The sequence below is a fragment of the Callorhinchus milii genome, unplaced genomic scaffold (genome assembly GCF_018977255.1).
Source record: "Callorhinchus milii isolate IMCB2004 unplaced genomic scaffold, IMCB_Cmil_1.0 Scaffold15, whole genome shotgun sequence".
NCBI classification, from domain to species: domain Eukaryota; kingdom Metazoa; phylum Chordata; class Chondrichthyes; order Chimaeriformes; family Callorhinchidae; genus Callorhinchus; species Callorhinchus milii.
In genome coordinates this window covers 4,485,021-4,495,448 of record NW_024704756.1, presented here as the reverse complement: position 1 = coordinate 4,495,448, position 10,428 = coordinate 4,485,021, and positions in this window count along the sequence as shown.

Here is a 10,428-nt window from a genome sequence, read left to right as displayed (position 1 = left end):
TCTCAAAGCGTTTCACAGAATAGACTGTACAGTGAATTGAATGTATATTTGTGGCCGAAACGCGACAGCCAATTGCGCACAGCAGTGTCCCACAAACAGTCGTGGATTGAAGTGACCAATTTATTTTTTTTCTTGAGGGATTATTATCAGCCGTGTGGAGTAAGGAAACTTGCCCAAGGTTTCACCGTGCCGGGAATCGAACCCAGGTCTCTCGGTTGTGAGGCGAGTGCTCTAACCACTGAGCTACAGGACTCCACTATATACTTTACAGTATATATTGTGAAGCACTTTGAGATGTCTGGAAGACGTGATAAGGCGCTGTAGTAAATGCAAGGATTATTATATAAAAATATTTTATTATGTAAAACGCAAAATGCAGCCGATGCTGGGAATCTGAAATAAAAACAGAAATTGCTAGGAAAACTCAGCATCTATGGAGAGAGGAAAGCGAGTTAACGTTTCAATGAAATGTCATCGTTCTGACGAAAAGTCATCAACTTGAAATGTTACCTCACTTTCCGCTCTGCATAGACCTGCTGAGTGTTACCAATGAATTCTGTTTTTATTGCAAGGATTATTATGATTATTATTGGGTTGGTTGGTGTGTGTGTGTGTTATCCTGGCTCAGTTAGTAATAATAATCATAATAATGCTTGCATTTGGTATAGAGCCTTAACATGTCGCTGAGATGTCGCAAAGTTCTTCACGGCATAAAGTGGAGTTGACTGTGTATTTTGTGTTCGAAACTAGCAGCCAATTTGCGCACAGCGAAGTCCTAAAACAGCCATGGAGTGAGTGTCCAATTTTATTTGGGGGATTTGTTGGCCAGGACTCAGAGAGAAATTCCCTTTTCTTTTCAAATAGTGTCATGGGATCATTCCACTTGAACAGGCAGATGGGACCTCGGTTTACCATCTCATCCAAAAGGACGGCACCTCCGACATCCCACCAGCACTACATTGGACACATTGGAGTGTTATCTTAGACTAAGCTAGGCTAACCATTCGTACCCCCAAGTCAGAAGGTTTGCGGTTCAAGCCCCATGTCACAACTTCGACCCGCTATAGTAGGGTGACAATACGTTCCCGATTTCCAGGGACAGTCCTTGGATAAGGTATTGTATCCCTGGAGCCAAATTTGAGTTCAGTTTGAAACTGACCAAGAACAGTAACATTCTGAAACAGATCCACTGGTCAGAGAAATACACAGTTCTCCAGTAACTGCCAGGATCAGGAACTGTGGTGAGTTCAGTTTTGTTTGTATGTGTCCCTGATTTGGTTTACAAAATATAGTCACCCTACCATATAGTCCTCCCTTATGCTCCCCTTAGTTTGTCGGAGGTGCCGTACTTGTTAAACTGTGGCCCAGTTTGCCTCTTCAGGTGGCCGTTTAAGATCCCGCGACACTGTACAAAAACGAAGTGAGTTTCTCATTGGAGTCACTCATGTCCTGGCTGTTTGTGGGACATTGTTGTGTGCAAATTGCTGCCATGTTCACCTGCAAACTACACTGTCAGTACTCTCCCTCAATCCCTCTGCCTTGCCCCCTCTCTCCTCTTTTTTAAGTCCCGCCTGAAAATTTTCCTCTTTGACCATGCTTACAGCCACCTCCCCCTGGTTTCGGCAATGCTAAGCGCTCCAAGATGTCACCCTGCGTGGAGAGCGCTATATAAGTGCAAGCTGTTGTTATTGTATCTTTCAATAAATCCTGTAAAATGCTTTGAGATGTTCTCCCGAAAGGTACCATATCAAATGCAAGGGTTGTTATTATAGTGCCTATTAATGTCCTCATAGCTGCTCACAGTCAATAGATGTCCATTGTAATGATTGTGTGTTTTGAGGCAAACATGGCATAACAATAATTATCCCTGCATATCAAATGTAAAGATTATTATTATTACAGGTCTATAAATGTCAAGACATTCTTGCAAAACTTCACAGGTAATTGCTGTCAAGTATAATGACTATTTTAGGTAAACTTGGTGGACAATTATATCATCCTTGCATCTGACATAGCGCTTACAAAATGTGGAAACATAATCAAAGTGTTTCAGAGATATTCTGTGTCAAGTGCGGTGACTGTATTTGTTGACAAATGCAGTGGCCAATTTTGTCCTGCAAAGGGCTATGAAGTCAAAGGCCAAGGTGTTGATCAGGACACCTTGAGAACTTCCCCTCTCTTTGTTGCAATAATACATCACCATTAAATACAAACAACCTTACTTCAAAGGTGGACCTTTGATATGTTTCAGCAAAATTGGCACTCTTCTGTGCACATTCCAACAACAAAGTCCCAGAGTGTTTGACAGTGGCAGAGCACGATGCCGAGCTGGGGGAAGGGGTGAGGTGACCATAGGCACGGTCAAAGAGGAAGGAGGAAACTAAGGCAGAGTGGCAGTCTTTACCAACTGGAGTTGGCATCTCAGGGCAAGGTGCAAATCTCTGCCATGAAAGACTGACACTAGGTTGGCAACACTGTGGGAAATATCAGCGGTGAAAATTGTCATCTGCAAGAGTGAGACACATTGCAAATCTACTTAAACACATGGAGCTCCACTTATTTTTATTTGAGAGTGGCAATCTCGCCGCGAGTTGCATTTAAAATGAAAATAAATGATTGCCAGCCTCGAGAGAAACTTGGCAGGTCGTCGTATGGAATTTGGCTTAAATTCAACTCTTGGTTTCCAGTTTCTCAAGTTTCAGAACTTAATGAAGCACTGTACTCATGGGAAAAATACTCAGCTGATATTTGTATCATTATTTCTTTTAACAAGAGCAGATCCAATTATGTAAATCAGGCTGAAACTCATGACTGTTTTACTTGAACGTGAGACTGTTTGACGGAAACAATGCTGGGGGGAATTTCAGACTTTTTGCTTGAAACAAAACATTTCCCAAAACCTTTTCAATCGCTCAATTATTAACCAAGCCTGTGTATTAGGTTACAACCTGGCAATTGCTCCTCCCATGTGATTCTCTGTGCTGAGGTGTCTGCTGTCTTGTACCAGTTTCACCTCTTGTTATGCAACAACTTATGTGGCTTTCTGTCAACACTTTGCTTTCCACAATATTGTTCTGCTATGAAATGCAAAGTTTATTATTATTATTTTCCACAACAGCAGTCCTGCATCTTAAACACAGCAACCAGAAGAGTTATATGCTTTACAAATCTACATTTATAGGCTTGCTTCCTTAAGTGCTAGGAGTTTTCCTATTGGAAAAATATAACAAGACTCTTCAGTTAATTGACTATAACTGACCCTTTAGTACTTCCTGAATTTGTATTTTCAAAAGTTTTTCACTGGGAACAATGAGCCATAACCATATTTTATGAAGGAGCAAAACTTTCTATTTCAGCTCCTAACTGGTAAAAAAAAACATGAAGATGAACAAAAATAGCTTTATTGGTTAGATTCAAATACATGTCCCTCATCAGCTGTTCACTTAACAACACAGCCAGGATTTCGCTTCAGGTAGCAGGAAGTAGTATTTATTGTATGAGTCACTGTAAATTCCTTATTAGTCATCGAACGGTGAGCTACACCCACAAACAATACATTAGACAAGATGACGAATTATTATTAAACTGAGCAATGAAATTCTTAAGGCTATGACAGACTCCAGTATTTGTTATGACATATTTATTTGAAGTTTATTGCAGTTGCCATACATATGTGTTATACATATGTTCAGTGCAATAATTGCAGATGAAAGATAATGCTTCGTTAAGGTTTCGGATGTGACTGATAATGCATGACAATGGTTTTAGTTTATCTGCATTGGCAGCCTCAGTCACATCTTATACAATTTGTTAACAGGTGACCATCACAATCGAATAACAACAACTTTCATTTATAAAACGTCTTTCATGTAGGGTAATGTCTTGGAGACAGTCGCCAAGCAAGGGCGAAGGGGGAGGGGTGGTGGGGGAGGGGTGTGCGTGGAATGGAGGTGGCTATAGGTGCGTTCGAAGTGGTGGGTGTTAAGCTGGGCAGAAAGAGAGGAGGTGGAGGAGAGGATGGAGGGTGGGTGGGAGTTCCAGAAGTTAGGGTGAAAGCTTAACTGCCATGACTGTGCATGTGCAATGAAGGTGGAGGACATGAAGTCAGCTCAATTTCGTTGAGCGATATATTACTTATACCCTTTACCTTGTAATCCTTTAGTGTGAATTTAGAAAATGAGCATTACCCATTAGGGTTAGAGTGAACCCTAATGCAAATTCCACTGAGGCTTTGAAGGATCACCCTGTGGTTTTGAAACCTTGCACATACCTATTTAATGTTACAGACCATGATATTTCAGAATTAGATGTCTTATCTTATAAAATCGCTAAAAATAGCAACTGTTTTGCTACTGTTTAAAATGGGATTTCTCTTTAAAACTCAGTTCCTGCTGGTAAATGTTTGTCATTACGTCCTAGTTAACGTAGATGGTTTAAAATATTTGACGAGGTGATGATATCATGTTGAAACGATGGGGACATGAACGTGAATGTGAACAACAACAACAACAACAAATTACATTTGTATCGCTCCTTTCGCGTCGGGAGGATGTCCCAAGGCACTGGACAGTCAGGGATTTGGACCCTGAGGATTTGTAAGATGGGAAGCAGCACTGTCAAGAGGAGCCTCGTAACATATTAAAAAAAATCAATCAGGAGAAATCAGAGTTCATCGTAAATATATCATGAGATTTTTAGTTTGCTAGATTGCCTCATGCTGGGTTTATGTAGTAAAGCTGTTTCTAGCTGAACCAGCTGTGCAATATCCTGGGCTGTAGAGCTCGTCCCAGTTTGGCTGCAGGGCAGGTTCAACAGCACCGATAGTAGCTCACAAACGACTCTTAACATCCGGGAAAGGGATCAAGGTGAATTATTAGGGCAACCCGAGTTGACAACGAGACATGTGGCTGTTAGAGCAGTGAGCGTAGTTGTGTAAATAGTTGGACAGAACAAGACATTTCTACAAATATTGCATAATTGGAACATAGGATTCCTCCAGTCTGCAAATACGTGTTAGAGAACATCAAACATGACTAATCCTAAACTAGGAATGGGTGTGAAAAGTTTTCACCCAGAAACTTTAATAACAAAATAAGCCTGTGTTTCCCCACCCAAACACTGGGCTGAAACTTTCCAGAGGAAAGATGTGAAAGGCTTCAAAAGCAAACCAACCCACAGAGGTTGTGGACGTCAACACAATCAGTTCTGACCACATCCAGCTGATATTTCAAACCAAGTTTAAAAAAACTGTGATTGCAAAAATAGTCAAATATTACAACATAATGTCAAAGCTGATCAGAAAACCTGGGAACGTCCCAATAGATAAATCACTGGACTTCTTTCCTCAGGGACTTGAAATAAGGTGTCTGTCTGGCTCTGTTGGTAGCTCTCACCCCTCTGAATCAGAAGGTTGTAGGTTCAAGCCACACATTAGAATTTTTAACTCACGGTCTAGGCTGACTCTCAATGCAGTGCTGGGGGTGTGCTGCATTGACGGAGTGGATGTCTTTTGGATTAGACGTTAAACTAAGGCCCCGTCTGCCTGTTCAGGTGGACTTTAAAGATCCCATGGCACTATTCGAAAAGTGGAAGTCTCTCCTGGTGTCTTGGCCACCAATCCCATAACTAAAATGGGTCACTCGCTTGACTCAAACATCAGCAAAGTTTGAGGGACATTGCTGTGTGCAAATTGGCTGCCATGTTTCCCTACAAATACAAAATCACTACACACCACAGTAAAATCCTGTGAGGCGCTATATCAACTGCAACAATTATTATTATTAATTAATAACAATTAATACCAATTATCATTTATTATAATAAATAAACCAAAACAGGGACAGATTACCCTTTGAAGAGACAGAAACTTCACTGCACTGAGAGAGTGGATAGAAAATTAACTGTGGGAGTGTGTAAATATCATTTGGGAGACACATGCACAGTTTAGCTTATGGGCGGCCATAGTCACAATAAGAAAATGGAAAGCCCACTCCATATCCACAGAATGCTTATACGTTGTGGTGTATAAAAGCCAAGAGCATTGAGCAACCAACTGACACAAACGGTTACTTGAATACTAGACACTTAGCGACACGATGTGCCGCTGTGTTACTCGTATAACGGGATGAGTCAAAACAAACATAAGACAATACAATAACATCAAGAGTGCAACTTTACCACTTTACCGCTGATATAGTGAACTTCTGTTGTGATAACCTGCCTGGCTTGTTCAGTCAAGTCTAGCTTACATTTGCATGTTTTATGATTGTACCTTTCTGTTGAGGTTTGGTAAGATAAATGACCTAAGCCTTCCACATGATCAGGAAATGCATTGAATGAGCAATGACGTAATGTTTAGCCACAGTCAGCACATATTTAATAGTAATAATGATCCTTGCATTTGATATAACACCTTATCACGTTGTTCAGACGTCTCAAAGCGCTTCACAGGATATAATAACAATAATAATAATCCTTGCATTTGATATAGCGTTTTTCACGTCTTCTAGATGTCTCAAAGCGCTTCACAGAATAGACTGTAAAGTGAATTGACTGTATATTTGTGGGTGAAATGCGGCAGCCAATTGTGCACAGCAGCGTCCCACAAACAGCCATGGAGTAAATGACCAATTTTATTATGGGGAATTGTTGGTCAGGACCCCAGGAGAAACTCTCTTTTCGAATAGATGCATGGGATCTTTCACATCCACTTGAACAGGCAACCTTCTGACCAGGAGGTGAGAGTCCTACCATTACGTCACGCTATCACATTTGACACCAGTTCCAGTTTACTTGTTTACACAGGACTGTACCTGGAAGAGTTTCAGGCATGTTCCACAATAATTCTGCCCACTGGGTCTAGAGGTATATTTGGGAAAGGACATCCTGTTCTTATCTCAGATATTTTGTTTACAGGCTTATTTGCTTCATCAATAAACCTTCTGTCCAGATCATTGTGTTAATGTTATTGGGCTTTTGCACTATTTAGCAGTGCAACACGTATGGTTTTTCCTAAAGTTTTCTATGTGGTTGAGTAATATTATACATTGACTAAAACATTAATGAGGCATTTTATAAGAGATCTGACTCTAAAGGGTATTGCCATCAAGAAATTGCCTCTCAAATTGCCATCAAGAAATTGCCTCTCAAAGTCCAAGTGCAGTGTTTAGTGGTAATGGTACCTGGGTTAATTACCTTTATCCGCTCACTCATTACCCGTTAGCTCATTTGTGAGTTCAGAAATATCCCCTGGGAATGGCGTGTTTGCTTTGATTGTTGACATTAGCCATTATAGGCAACACAGAGGAAGGAGAGGGAGACTGTGCAGCAGGTGAGAAATTCCTAATGTAAGATCCTACTAGCTAAGAACCAATTACGTTCCTTAAGACCTTAACTTTGACTGAGCAGCAGTGTGTCCTTCTCAATGGGATATTCCCCAAAACATAATCAAGGGATGCTGTGGACCTTTAACCTCCAATGGTACAACCATAGCAGTAGCAGTCAAGGCTATTTGCTTCAATGTCATGTAAGTGTGTTGTGAGTTCAGCTAGGAAAAAATATACAATTAGATCCTGATATTCTGAAAGATTGCACTGAATGAGATTCTCGTTCCTATTTTATGTTGTATATTCTTATGTCCTTATGAGGACACAAACTCACGGTACATTGTATTCACCAGCGTCATTTTTCACTTGAAAGTTCACGGGAACTCTGGCTGACATTTCCCTTCCTGACAAAGGAGAACTGTGGTCAACTGTAACGACTGAAACTTTTCCGGAGAGAAGCTAACAGCAAAGAGCAACATGACCTTCTGGACTGTGTGACTTTGCACTGTAAATAACATGATGGAAACTTTTTTTTACAATAACAACAACAATAAATTACATTTATATAGTGCCTTTCACATCGGGAGGACATCCCGAATGGCCGGAAGAAAATTAAATTTTAATTTTAAAGGATTTAAATTAAAATTATTCCTTTAAAATGCTTCAAAACCATCAATAATGCAACAGCAGACTAACATTTCTACTGCCTTCCTTTCTGACTTTTAATGTTACAGAGTTAAGCTTCCATTATAAAACCCTGCCTTTGCACCCCCAAGGGAACAAAATCCCGAGGTTCTCTTTGGAGGGGCGGGGGATGTTTGGTGTCAAATTCTGTAGGAGTTCCCATAAAATTCTGGTATTTTGGTATTTTCATGAAGTGAAAGTGCAATTCTGAATCCTACACGAGCCTCACAAACAACCCCCAACTCAAGGGATAAGGATGTCTACTCCTGTCTGCATTAGCAGAGATTAAAGGTTAGACCTCAAGGGAAATTCAATACACAATCTACCATTTCCATTAACAGAATGTCAGGGAATATTTGCACCAGAGACACCTCAGAGGCGATCGGAAAGAGGTACATCACATTGTAAATGAAATTGAGAAAGTACACCCAGAAAGAACAAAAGCTTCAGATGCACCAAGACAGTTATACAAGAGGTCACAGGTTCAGAGTTGCAAAGGGCAATTTCAGGACAGACACCAGGAAGTATTTATTTTACCCAGAGGGGGAATTAATGATTGGAATGGGTTGCCAGGAAGGGTGGTTGAGGCCAGGACTCATTTAAAAAGCTGCTTGTCGATGGGAGGACGGTAGAGTGGGAATTCTGGAAGGATGAGGTTGAATAGGCTGAAGGGCCTTCTGCATCCCCATTCTCCCCATTCCTCTCTACGATATACCATTTGGGAATGTGAATGCAACCCCAGCCCTCAGTTACCACAGTACCAAGTAGCTATCTTTGGCGCCATGGATCCAGCCAAGGGATGTTGCAGCCACTGCTACCATGATGCTGTGAAACGGGACACAGAAATTACATTACATGGGTGCAAGGAGACACTCATCACTTTGTAAGTTTGTCCCACCAGGGTTGTAGTCTGGGGCTGTGGTATATTGGATGAATTTAACTCAGAATTACTTTTTGTCGTAACCCAGAATGTTTCGCACACAACATACACAGTTTAGTCCACATTACAATATGTTAGAATCCTGTAGCTCAGTGGTAAGAGCACTCGCCTCGCAAGCGAGAAACTTGGGATCAATTTCCGGCAGGGCAAAATGTTGGGCAATTATTCCGTAATAATTCCTTAAAAAATCTAATAAATTGGTCACTTCAATCCACGACTGTTTGTGGGAAACTACTGTGTACAATTGGCAGCCGCGTTTCGCCCACAAAAACATAAAGTCAATTCACTTTACAGAATATTCCGTGAAGCGTTTTGAGACATCTCATTAACATGATAAGGTGCTATATCAAATGTAAGGATTATTATTATTATTATTAATGATCCAATACAGGAACTAAAACATTGCTTCAAATATGCAGTGATGATTTCAAGATCTGGCTTTAGAACTGATTGGCTCTGTCTCTGAGCCATAAGCTCAGGGGGAGAGAGAGACAAAGAGTCCACTGTGTCTCAGTATTCCATGAAATTCACTGTCTGCATTAAGCCAATAATCAGACTGAGAGAATCAATGCCAAGTCAAGGGGGCCTCATTGAAGGATACAAATGTAGAAAAGTTACTTAATAAAAAGAAAACTATGTAATGGTAGAAACTGACACATGGGAGCAAATAAGCGAATCAGAGAATTATGTTCCAAACCTTTCTCTCATAGTCTGATCCTTTAGTTATTTACATAAGTAATTTGGCCCAGCGGTGAACATGCACATGTTCTCAGCTAGGGAAGAAATCCACAGAATTTTGCAGCGTATAGATATTCAAATGCCTTTTAGATTCCCAGTATGATACAGCAAAATTAAGTATTATATTTCTTTTCATATAAATAGAGAATAAAAGGTACCATTTCCTGAACCTGGGCACTAGGAGGCAGCAGGCGTACTGCTCTACTGGGCGAAGTCATTCCAAGTGATGTACTGTATTGTATTTTTTCACCACAACAATATATATATGTGTATATCATCCTTCTCAGCATTGTATGGGGGCCATGTACTCAAATGAGAAAACGTGTCGCCTCTCTCCACCCGCTATACACTTAGAATGATTTTCATGCATGAAGATGAAAGAAAGGACTTGCATTTTTTATGGTGTCTTCTCACATCAAAACGCCTCAAAGCACTTCACAGTAAACCTTGTCAAGTGAAGTGACTGTTTATGTAGGAAGACTTTTTGTGCACGTCAAGTTCCCACAAACAAACGGGAGATGAATGACCAATTGATCTGGAGGATTGTTGACCAGGACAAGTTGTTGGCCGGGAGAAACTTCCTTTTCTTTTTCCTAGTAGTGTCATGGGATATAATAATAATAATTACATTTGATATAGCACCTTATCACATCTTCGAGATGTCTCAAAGCACTTCACAGAATATACTGTAATGTAAATTGAGTGTATGTTTTATGGCCAAAACTTAGGGGGATCCTTATC